Source organism: Cervus elaphus, chromosome 20 (genome assembly GCF_910594005.1).
Source record: "Cervus elaphus chromosome 20, mCerEla1.1, whole genome shotgun sequence".
Classification (NCBI taxonomy): Eukaryota; Metazoa; Chordata; class Mammalia; order Artiodactyla; family Cervidae; genus Cervus; species Cervus elaphus.
In genome coordinates, this window is record NC_057834.1 from 45,755,779 (window position 1) to 45,768,309 (window position 12,531).

Sequence of the window (12,531 nt, forward strand, 5' to 3'; positions counted from 1 at the left end):
AAGATCAGGAAGAGACATATGGCCTGAAAGCTTCAGGTCCTACTAGAATTTGAGCTGAGAAAATACAGTACATTCCAGACCCTTTTGAACTTCCTTGCTTGAAATGTTTGTCGACCCTTCCACTCACCCGTACATGTACATATAGAATAAAATCTATTGCCACGTGGGGCAGAATGGGGATGGATGGTATTAGCAGCTAGAACTAGTGGGGGAGAGGGCTGAGACCCTGTTGGAGACATCTTTGTGTCTCTTTAGAGAGATTATATAAGTACACTCCTTCAATAACGTCCCTCCACTGGTGCCTCGACAGTGCTCGTGATGAAATCTGTTTATATATTTCTACTGCGAAATGAGTACATATTCTCAGAACCTGGGCTAACCAGGCACGACGTACCCTCCTCTGGTGCAGGTCAGGCTGCTGTGAGGTCCCGGCCGCCAGGGCCTGCTCTCCATTGCTGTGGGGCCCTCCTCTCACCTCCTTATGCGTCCGCACCCTCAACAGGGTTTGTTTCTGAAGCTGTCTCTCATGTGTCTGTTATCTCTTAGTCTTCCAGAGAGCATCTGAGTTTGACTCTCATCAAAGATTCATCCAACCTCCTTCCAACTGCTTTCTCTGATTCAGTCCTCTCCACACTCTCAAAGGTCACCTGGCTTATCACCCCCCAATCCTGTTTTATCACATGTGCCTCAGTTTATGGAAATTCATCCTCCCTTCCCTGCTACACAGATCTAACCTCCTCACCTGCCTTTCCAGGGCTCCTGGCTTCTGTCCCTCTTTCTTCTGCAACATCACTTCCCACAACACCTTCTGCAAATCCTCCTAGGCTCAGGCTGGCCCCTTTCTAACCCCAGCCCTGTACCAATAGCCTCTGTGAGCTTCCAGGGCTTTTTCCAAAAGCACCTCTCTCAGTCTGGTATGCCCTTCATATTTCCACCAGGCAAACTTCATTAAACATTAATCATCATGTTTTAGGACACTTCATCCGATTTTATGATAATTCACATTGTGCTGAAGGGTAAATCCTTGTATATCAACAAATTTGGTGTTTGAAAGTACTGTCAAAACTAATATTCTCCAATGTTATTATGAATCGATGTCTAGGATTGTCTTTAATTAGCACTGTGTAATTTCATCATCTAATTTTATTTGCCTTTCTTGAGAATGGGTTTTATTAAACCTATGCTTTGAACATTCTTTGCATTCACAGAATATATAATAACCAAACATTTTATCAATCATCAACAATACTGCCCAATACTGTTAGTGTGGGGAAAAGCCTCCAATAGAAGATCAAGATATAATTTAAAAATCAAGTGTCTGTGTTGTTTCTGCAGGGTTTCTCCTTGTACAGAGAGGATGGGGTAGACCTGACTACTCGTACACGCATGTCTGCATAATGGCTATTCACACTGTCCTCACGTTATCATGTGAACCCAGACGCAGGATGGATGCTGTATAGTTAGATATTCTATTCATTCATCTTAATCCATCTGAGGGGCTTTGGCCTTTCCCGGCCCATTGTGAACAATGGACTCCCGGGACTGGGCCCTATCACACACTCACAAACATCTCAGACACATATCTAAGTCACGTGTCTGAGCCTCACTCATCCTCTTCACGGGAACCCACACCCGGCGGTCAGTGTCTCTGAGATAGAGCTCCATAGTTTTCAATGGCTTCAGCACAGCCAAATTCAAGGTCCACCTGGACCCGTCGTGACAGCAGGTGACCTGGGGGCAGGAGTGGGGAGCGGCGTGGACTCTCAACCTGGCTGTTCCCAGAGAGAGCCCTGTGGAGCTGTGGCTCCACCTGGAGGGGCCGGGGAGCCGCTGGCTCTGCCCTTGGGACACAGTGCACAGAGGGACTGGGAGCTGGCAGTCTGAGTGAGGGACCACAGGGCTTCTCTGCAACCCTCTGGCAACTTTCTGTTGAAGATTAAGATAGTTGCAAATCATTTGGATAGGGCAAAGAGAAAAACGTGAGCAACATCCTCTCTGAGTCACTGATGGTCCGACTGCTGAGAAGAGAGGACAGAGCCTGAGCCAGGGAGTCGGGCCCAGGAGAGGTCAGTGTCCCACCTGCCAGTGGCCAGGAGTCTGGGCCCAGGGAAAGGACCTGCTGATCCTCAGTGCCCTCGGCTCCACCATGGGACACCACAGCTACCTGAGAGGGTGCCTGGGAGGGCTGAAGGGGTTATAGTGCACTAGGAGCTCGCTTAGGAAGAGCATGGAGGACAGAAGGTGCACAATAACTGTGTGTTCCCTTTCTGGTTTGTGAACTACTGTGATCCTGAGAAAGCCTTTGCTTCTCTGCACCTCGGGGAAGAATGAGAAATAAGAAAGAAACTGCTTCCAAGGTGAAAAGTCACCAACTGATTGACAAACAACATTTATATGCCCAATATCATTTTAAAAGAAGTCAGATAAAGTCTGATACATAATGGAGTTTCTTCTGGTTTACAAGATGATCTTATGTATCAAAGTCCTAACATTAAGAATGATTCTCCTAAAGAAAAAGGAAAAAAAAATAGCCCAAGAAGGATTTCATACTAGGTTTTAATTTCCACACCCTATGAACTCCTACCCAAGGGGACCTGGCTCATAAATTAGGCCAATACCCCAATCAGATACACAAGTTATAGATAGTTTCCATGAGATTATATAACTGAGATTGCGTAAAACATTGAAACTATAAGCCACACATGGAAATCTCCTTTTTGCTGCACAAAGGATGAAACACAAGGGTGATTCTAGACGATAGAACAACAGAGACAGCTTTTGGCTTCACGGAAATGACAGGACATAGACAGATTTGATGTTCAGGACCTAGTATCTAAATGCTTCAGAGGGAGATAGGCAGCAAAGGGGTAAGAATCTGGAGTTGGGGAACAATATAACATGCATTACAAATAGGGAGCAGATTGCAATCATGAATGCAAAGCCAGAGAGCTTGCATTTTCAAGAAATACAATTAGTAGCAAAATTTCATGACTCTAAGGATTCTTATCTTGATAAAAAGAGCTCTGTTATACAAATTCCTGTAGGTGAGACAGTGGGAGCTGAGATTCTGCCCTAATCCCTCCACTTGCCCTCTCTGGTCTGACTTGATACCACAGGCCTGTGCTGGTGAGATGAGTTCAGGTGACAGAGGGCAGCCTGGGGCAAGAAGAATGCAAAGGCTCATGACGCCTTTTAAAAGTTCAAACTGAGAACATAGTTCTAATCGACCCGAGCCTAAGAACCTGTCTGGGAGCACTCACCGTTTACATCTAGAGCCAAGAAAACCTCTCTCTTCTCTGTTGGGAAGGTGACACTCCTAGAAGGATGACAGGAGCCTTCCAGATGATGGCCAATAGAAGCAGCCAGATAACATTCATCCAGTGAGTCCGGGTGGACTTCATTCTCTTCTACCACCAGCTGCTCCATACTGAGATTTGTGGGATTGGGAGAGCAGATGGTTAAACAAGAGGGATTAGTCAACCTGGAGCCATAATTGATTTTGATGGGAGGGTTAAGGGACATGTTGGGAAAAACAAATGGGGAGTCCCCTTAAAGGGAGGCATAACAATCCCCCCACCCACAACCCCAATCTGGGCCTGAAAGCACTTGCAAAGGGAAAGTGAGAGAGAGTGAGGGAGAGTGAGCATGAGATGCTCTGAGCACAGAGAAGAAATGAGCTCAGGAGGAAGGAGAGGAGCCACCCCAGGACACATAGTCATGTCACACACGCCCTCAGAACACAAAGGCGGCTTCAAATGGACCATAAATTTTGTTGAAATTTACATGCTGCATCCAGATGAACACCAGCTCCGGCAGGATAATGGATTCTTAGAAATCTTGTGTCTGCAAGACCAATTTTTCTAATACTGCGATGGGACATGAATTTTTTTTTCCCTAGTTACTTTTCTTGCCATGATATACCTGCCAAGGTCTTAAGACCAAAGACAAAGGCAGATAAGTATGGCATCCTGGTTTTCATGAAAAGGAGAGGACAGAGGAGTACAAGAAATCCTGTGGCTCATCAGTAGCCCTGCTTCAACTGACTGCAAGTTAATCTAATTGAGAGGGATTCATAAAGGGTGAAAACAGATAACCTTGTTACAGGGACAGTTTGTGGTGGTCCGAATGGAAGGAATAGGCATGTGCAGCACTTTCTGATTCCCATGCATGTGAGATGACCAAATGTCACCACTGATGTCAGACCCGTGTTTCTCCATAGTTACCTAGAACAGATGATGTCTTGATTTTCCTCGTCCTCAAGATCAGCAAGATTTTCTATGGAAAAATTCAGACAAGTTGAGAAACATTTAGCAGATCTCTTTGTGTAAATTAATAATCCAGTGTCTAATACTACCATAGGGACATTTATATCAGCAGTGAGATGATAGGCTCTTTAAGAAGGATATTCCAGATGCCTCAAGTTGGGTCTCTCAGACTCTCCTTGGTTTACTTTCCTGAGCCATCAGGCAAGATCTCCCTTCCCTGGTAGATCCTCACCACAGTATTCTCTTCCAAGTCTCAGTAAAAGTTAAAGATTCATCTTCCCCACAGAATCTGGGGAATAGCCCACAGCATTCTTGCAGAATACTGTAATACTCAGGCTTTTCTCATCATATGCTGACTGCTTTAGCAGAATGATGTGTGGAATGAACAAAACCTCGAGTCACATGAATCCTAGTTGTTACACGGATCCTTCAGTCATTCATGGGGTGGGAAAATGCCAAGGCTCTGCCTTGCTTCATGAAACACACATGCAAGGTGATGGGAGGGCTCTTTGCATCCTGGGGCCCGGATGATTGGTTTGCTAAGACAAGCAATTTAGAGAAGCAGACACTGGGGGTGCCAGCAGTGACACCAGGGGAGAACAAATAATGAAGGCTGTGGGCGCCTGTGGGAAGGCGCGGAGATTCAGGGACACTTTTGGTGTGAAAATGGGAGCCGTGTGGACAAGAGACATCGCAAAAGAGTCAGGAGAAAACACAGTCATCTCCGGACACCTGCACACATACAAGTGAGTGAGTGTGTCACACCAGCCTTGGGTCCGTGATCTAACCTGGGGCCTGACCCGTAGGCTTCACCTGAATGAAGAAGACAGCAGAGCTCCCAGACCCATCTGATGTCTGTACTTAAAACTCTACCACAGAGTCTGATTCAAATCACTGTCTACAGAACTTCCAACAGGGAGGAGAAATCTCAGCACCCCAGAGGCGAGGAGTACGAAGCACACAGGGTCTACCTGGGCATCCAGGTGGACTTCTATCACAAGACAACACTCACTGGTTACATCCCGAGCATAAGAGACATCCAGGTCCTCAGGTGAGAAGACGGCTGTGCTCCTATAAGGCCAGAAGGAGTCTGACAGGTTAGGAAGCACCGAGTAAGTCAGATAATAGTCATCCAGAGAGTTCTGTGGGACACCATCTTCTACCATCTGTGGCATCTGTCTGCTGAACCTGGTCGGGGAGGGAGGGCAAAAGATTAAGCCAAGACTGATCAGAAACTGTACAGTTCTATCTGGTTCTGGTGGAATGTTTGAGTGGTGAAGCACGCCAAGGGTCTCATCCATTAGAGAGAGAAAAGTCTCTTTTGTGTGTGAGACACAGCGTGGTTTCACAGGGGCAGAAGAGAGAAAGAGCAGTAGGTGCTCAGTGCTCTGGCCAAAGAACAGGCTGATGAACAGACTGAATTCTCTCTGATGGTGCAGCATGCCTCACATACAGGACACAAAACATTGGCTTTCACACTTCCATTTACACTGCATTGACATTTCTATGACACACACACCAGCATGCTAACACAAACAGAAAGCAGATACGCATCTCACTCTGTAAACCACACCTGACATAAAGGTTGAGTACAAAAACACCAGTCTGACTTAGTTCACCCGGGTCAACTGATTTGGGTTTTAAACTTGACAAGTAAATAAGAAATGGGAAATAATAGAAGTACCACAGTGAAAGCAGAGAACATTATGAAAAAGGATAATAGTGGTGGGCAAAACTGCTGACACAATATATTCAGCACTTTCCGGTTTTCCCTGGATCAGGGTGTGTAGATGTCAGCACTGTACAAAGAGCCCACAGATATTCAAAATTAGCTCGGGGCAACCACCTCTGGTCCTTTCAGGTCATCATGATCATTCGGCTTTTCTGCAAATAAATTAACAGGAGAGTTATATCAGGCAAATGCCTTTCAAAAATGCCCAATCCTGTGCCTATCTTCACAATGTGGTAACAGGCTGTTGAGACAGAAATCATCCAGGAGGCCCTAGAAAGAGCCTCATAAGAAGGCACTGCGTTTCCTTCTTGAGCCATTCGGCAAATTTCTTTGATATCATATGTCATTGGCAGAGTATCCTGGTCATGAGTCTCTGCAAACATCTAAATAAATCCTTTTCCCCACAGTTCCTGGGGAACATCTTTGCTACATCCTCAGCCTGCTATAATACTCAGGATTTTTTCATCTGAAATGTTGTTTATTAATAGGATAAGTGATTACACACTGAGATAAATGGAAGTGGAATCCATACACCATCAAGTCAAATGAATCTCAAAGCTGCAATCAGTGGACATTCATCAGGTTGGGAAGTTCCAGGGCCCTGCCTTAGCTCAGAGAAACATACCAAAAGATGACAGTGTGGCTTACCTTCTGGTTTCAGAAGACTTTGAACAAGATAAGTCAAAGGAAAAGAGAGAGCCTATGGGTTGATAGAAGTGAACCAAAGTAGTGACATCTCCAAAGGTATAAACAAGCCTGCCAAAAGCCCTGGACAGGTGTAGGAACTCAGGGACACTACCCAGAAATGAAAATTAAAGCATTTCATGTGAGATAAGAGTTTCACTCAAAATTAGGAAGCCTGAACGGTACCTCCTGTGCCCCAGCTGCTGAGGTACACGTGAGTCTGGCTGGACCACCTTGGGTAGAGTGGTTTACCACAGGGACACCCATGACAGGGAACTTAGAAAAGTTCATTCATAGAATGTCTTATTTTAGATGGAATTATAGAGTCTGGTTCAAACCAGGCATAAGGACGTAAGCATAGGGTCTATCAAAGGGGATTAATTCTCCAGGAGCAGACTAACAGATGTAATGAAGACTACCTGTGAGACCAGTTGGAATTTCATCCTCTTCAGCCTGAGAGCAACCACAGGCCCCATCCACGGCAGACTCCACATTCTCTTCATCAAATGCAACTTTCCCATCACTGTAAGGCTGGTTGCAGGCAGAACCTTCCTGGGGAGTGGAAGCTACTGAAACACATTCATCGCGGGATTCCGGGAACACCACCTTCTTTTCCACATCCTGTACATTCACGCTGTGTCAGATGGAGAAGGGAGGACAGATTAAGAGGACTCGACTCCAAGCTCTCTGGCTGGTTTTGAGGACAGGCATTGAGAGTGGTCACAGAAAGCAAAAGGACATCCCCCTTAAGGAGGGACGTAACTCCTCCTGAGGTGGAGTGGAGTGTGGCTGCCCTGGGGTGGGAGGGAGACAACAGGTTCTCCGGGCACTGGCCACAAAACTGGTGGCTGAAGGAGGAGTCAGAACGTTCCCTCCATGCTAATGTCATGACCCCCAGCAACACACAGAAGATTGGGACCTCGGTGCAAACTTTTCTGCACACATTGTTTTGATCTGGATATCCTGTGTTCAAGTCAACACAGCTGTTAAGAAGTTAAAAATTTGTTTGAGTTTGGACTCTATTCCTTCAATTTAAAATTTTTTAGTTGCACAAATATACCTTCCAAATCAGTATTTCAGAGTTGGAGAAAAAGGAGTTATAGACTAGATATTCTGCCTTCAAGAACTGTTTTTTCAATATTTTGTTGTAATATGAATACCATTCTGTTTTCGTCCCTTGAAATCCAATATTTGCCAACATGCTGATGCCAAACCAGTGTAAGACCATAGGATCTCACCCTACATTAACCACTCAGGAGAAAGCACATGAACACAGGCACTCCTAGGTTTGGTTATTTCACCTGGGTCAACTCACTGTACATTACTAAACTAGAAGGATTAAAAAATTGAAATGCAGAAACTATGAAACATAAATAGACAATGTTGTTAAAGAGATAATTGCTATTGAATGAATAGATGAAAGAGTTACATAGGCTACTTTCTATTTTTCTTTTGATCTGAGGTCTCTTGCTGTCAGCACTGACATTCACAGCCCACAGATCTTCAAATTACCTGGGAAATGTGAGCTCTTGTCCACTCACTTGCTTGTGATAATTTTCATTGTCTAGTAAGAAATTCAGAGACAGCAGGTCATAATAAGAAAATCAGACCTCATACATATCTACTCAGTAATCACATATACAACAAGGACTTTAATATTCTCATTGTAAGACCATAATTCTTTAGCAAAGTTTTTCTAGGACACTTAAGTCTTATGAGAACTAGACTAGACTGCTTCCAGAGCCGTTCAGGAAATTTGGAGATAGAATTTTTCAAGAGTTCAGATGAGGGACTAGAGAGGCAAATACCTAGGAAGATAAAGTAGTTGTCTCAGTTAAACAAGCAGGAATTTGCAGAACCAGGGCCTGAGGCTGAGCTGGTCCTAAGTCCCAGGCTCTTGATCACCTCACTCTGTTAGAGTGTCACGGGTTTCAACTGGGCTGACCGCGAGTTTGGGAGAGGCCTTGTGCCTCCTCCACCCACAGCTTTGTGATAACCAGCACATGGACCAGAGCTTTCTAATCCCCTTTTCTTTCTTACCTAGAAAGAGTGGTCCTTGGTTTCCACAATCAGGGTTGGTGGTAAAGGCGCAGTTGGTGGAAGAAACACCAAGAATGGCTTTGCTGTCACCACAGTCAAGATGCTGGTCCAGCTGCCACTGCAGACAATCAGTCACATGGGTGCTTTTCTGAAGCTGTGCCTGTGAATTTGGCACCTCTGACCCTGGGAAACTCACAGGTTCCTGGTGAGAGTCCTCCCAGGTGTCACCTGAAAGGAAAAGAGGGTTCAGGAATGAAACCAATGAAAGCTTTTTCTTGCTAAGCCCTCCCAGAGGGCCCATTTCTGCTGTCCTAGCCCATGAGTGAAACCACCCAATAACCCAGACAACAATGGCAGACATCAATGTGAAGAAGGCGCCATATTTACGGCTGGGACTGGGGTGTTGAGAAGGCAGGTGCTAGGCTGCAATTTCTTGAAATGAGAAATCACCCACTTGAGTCGAGAGAGTTTGGGTGACACAGGAGGTCAAGCCTCTTATTCTGTTATTAGCCTTAGCTTGGAGCCTAGAGAGAAGGTTCTAGACAAGCCTCTAGGCATGGGGGAGAAAGAGTTGTTGATATCTACCCACAGGAATAAAAGAACAGGAAGAAACATATGGCCTGAAAGCTTCAGGTCCTACTAGAATTTGAGCTGAGAAAATACAGTACATTCCAGACCCTTTTGAACTTCCTTGCTTGAAATGTTTGTCGACCCTTCCACTCACCCGTACATGTACATATAGAATAAAATCTATTCCCACGTGGGGCAGAATGGGGATGGATGGTATTAGCAACTAGAACTAGTGAGGCAGACGGCCAAGACCCTGTTGGAAACACCTATGTGTCTCTTTAGAGAGATTATATAAGTATACTCCTTCAATCCATGTCCTCCTGCTGGTGCCTGGGCAGTGCTCCTAATGAAATCTGTTTATATTTCCACTGGAAATGAGTACATATTCTCAGAACCTGGACTAACCAAAGGCACGAAGTTCCCTCCTCTGGTGCAGCTCAGGCTGCTGTGAGGTCCCGGCCGCCAGGGCCTGCTCTCCATTGCTGTGGGGCTCTCCCCTCACCTCCTTATGCGTCCGCACCCTCAACAGGGTTTGTTTTTGTAGCTGTCTCTCACGTGTCTGTTATCTCTACTCTTCCAGAGAGCATCTGAGTCTGACTCTCATCAGATTCATCCAACCTCCTTCCAGCTGCCTTCTCTGATTCAGTCCTCTCCACACTCTCAAAGGTCACCTGGCTTATCACCCCCCAATCCTGTTTTATCACATGTGCCTCAGTTTATGGAAATTCATCCTCCCTTCCCTGCTACACAGATCTAACCTCCTCACCTGCCTTTCCAGTGCTCCTGGCTTCTGTCCCTCTTTCTTCTGCAACATCACTTCCCACAACTCCCTCTGCAAATCCTCCTAGGACTCAGGCTGGCCCATTTCTGACCCCAGCCCTGTACCAGGAGCCTCTGTGAGCTTCCAGGGCTTTTTCCAAAAGCACTTCTCTCAGTCTGGTGTGCCCTTCATATTTCCACCATGCAAACTTCATTAAACATTAATCATCATGTTTTAGGACACTTCATCCGATTTTATGATAATTCACATTGTGCTGAAGGGTAAATCCTTGTATATCAACAAATTTGGTGTTTGAAAGTACTGTCAAAACTAATATTCTCCAATGTTATTATGAATTGATGTCTAGGATTGTCTTTAATTAGGATTGTGTAATTTCACCATCTAATTTTATTTGCCTTTCTTGAGAATGGGTTTTATTAAACCTATGCTTTGAACATTCTTTGCATTCACAGAATATATAATAACCAAACATTTTATCAATCATCAACAATACTGCCCAATATTGTTAGTGTGGGGAAGAGCCTCCAATAGAAGATCAAGATATAATTTAAAAATCAAGTGTCTGTGTTGTTTCTGCAGGGTTTCTCCTTGTACAGAGAGGACGGTGTAGGCCTGACTACTCATACACGCATGTCTGCATAATGGCTATTCACACTGTCCTCAGGTTATCATGTGAACCCAGACGCAGGATGGATCCTGTATAGTTAGATATTCTATTCATTCATCTCAATCCATCTGTGGGGATTTGGCCTTTCCTGGCCCATTGTGAACAATGGACTCCCAGGACTGGGCCCTATCACACACTCATAAACATCTCAGACACATATCTGAGTCACGTGTCTGAGCCTCACTCATCCTCTTCACGGGAACCCACACTCGACGGTCAGTGTTTCTGAGATAGAGCTCCACAGTTTTCAATGGCTTCAGCACAGCCAAATTCAAGGTCCACCTGGACCTGTCGTGACAGCAGGTGACCTGGGGGCAGGCGTGGGGAGCGGCGTGGAATCTCACCCTGGCTGATCCCCAGAGAGAATCCCGTGGGGCTGTGGCTCCACCTGGAGGGGCCGGGGAGCCGCTGGCTCTGCCCTTGGGACACAGTGCACAGAGGGACTGGGAGCTGGCAGTCTGAGTGAGGGACCACAGGGCTTGTCTGCAGCCCTCTGGCAACTTTCTGTTGAAGATTAAGATAGTTGCAAATCATTTGGATAGGGCAAAGAGGAAAACGTGAGCAACATCCTCTCTGAGTCACTGATGGTCTGACTGCTGAGAGGAGAGGACAGAGCCTGAGCCAGGGAGTCGGGCCCAGGAGAGTTCAGTGTCCCACCTGCCAGTGGCCAGGAGTCTGGGCCCAGTGAAGGGACCTGCTGATCCTCAGTGCCCTCGGCTCCGCCATGGGACACCACAGCTACCTGAGAGGGTGCCTGGGAGGGCTGAAGGGGTTATAGTGCACTAGGAGCTCGCTTAGGAAGAGCATGGAGGACAGAAGGTGCACAATAACTGTGTGTTCCCTTTCTGGTTTGTGAACTACTGTGATCTTGAGAAATAAGAAAGAAACTGCTTCCAAGGTGAAAAGGCACCAACTGATTTACAGACAACATTTATATGCCCAATATCATTTTAAAAGAAGTCAGATAAAGTCTGATACATAATGGAGTTTCTTCTGGTTTATCAAGATGATCTTATGTATCAAAGTCCTAACATTAACAATGATTCTCCTAAAGAAAAAGTACAAAAAAAAAATAGCCCAAGAAGGATTTCATACTAGGTTTTAATTTCCACACCCTATGAACTCCTACCCAAGGGGACCTGGCTCATAAATTAGGTCAATACCCCCATCAGACACACAAGTTATAGATAGTTTCCATGAGATTATATAACTGAGATTGCGTAAAACATTGAAACTATAAGCCACACATGGAAATCTCCTTTTTGCTGCACAAAGGATGAAACACAAGGGTGATTCTAGACGATAGAACAACAGAGACAGCTTTTGGCTTCACGGAAATGACAGGACATAGACAGATTTGATGTTCAGGACCTAGTATCTAAATGCTTCAGAGGGAGATAGGCAGCAAAGGGGTAAGAATCTGGAGTTGGGGAACAATATAACATGCATTACAAATAGGGAGCAGATTGCAATCATGAATGCAAAGCCAGAGAGCTTGCATTTTCAAGAAATACAATTAGTAGCAAAATTTCATGACTCTAAGGATTCTTATCTTGATAAAAAGAGCTCTGTTACACAGATTCCTGCAGGTGAGACAGTGGGAGCTGAGATTCTGCCCTAATCCCTCCACTTGCCCTCTCTGGTCTGACTTGATACCACAAGCCTGTGCTGGTGAGACGAGTTCAGGTGACAAGGGCAGCCTGGGGCAGGCAAAGGTTCATGACGCCTTTTAAAAGTTCAATCTGAGAACATAGTTCTAATCGACCCGAGCCTAAGAACCTGTCTGGGAGCA

At 45.5% G+C, this 12,531-nt stretch overlaps 1 long non-coding RNA gene across 1 annotated transcript; it reads right to left on the reverse strand.

Annotated features, from left to right (window-relative positions):
• Nucleotides 1-3,313: 3,313 nt before the first annotated feature.
• Nucleotides 3,314-5,415, reverse strand: LOC122677135. Its single transcript, XR_006335719.1, has 3 exons — nt 5,278-5,415; nt 4,224-4,275; nt 3,314-3,427 (listed from the first exon to the last, which is right to left on the reverse strand). It is a non-coding gene; the product is annotated as an uncharacterized LOC122677135 (long non-coding RNA).
• Nucleotides 5,416-12,531: the final 7,116 nt, after the last annotated feature.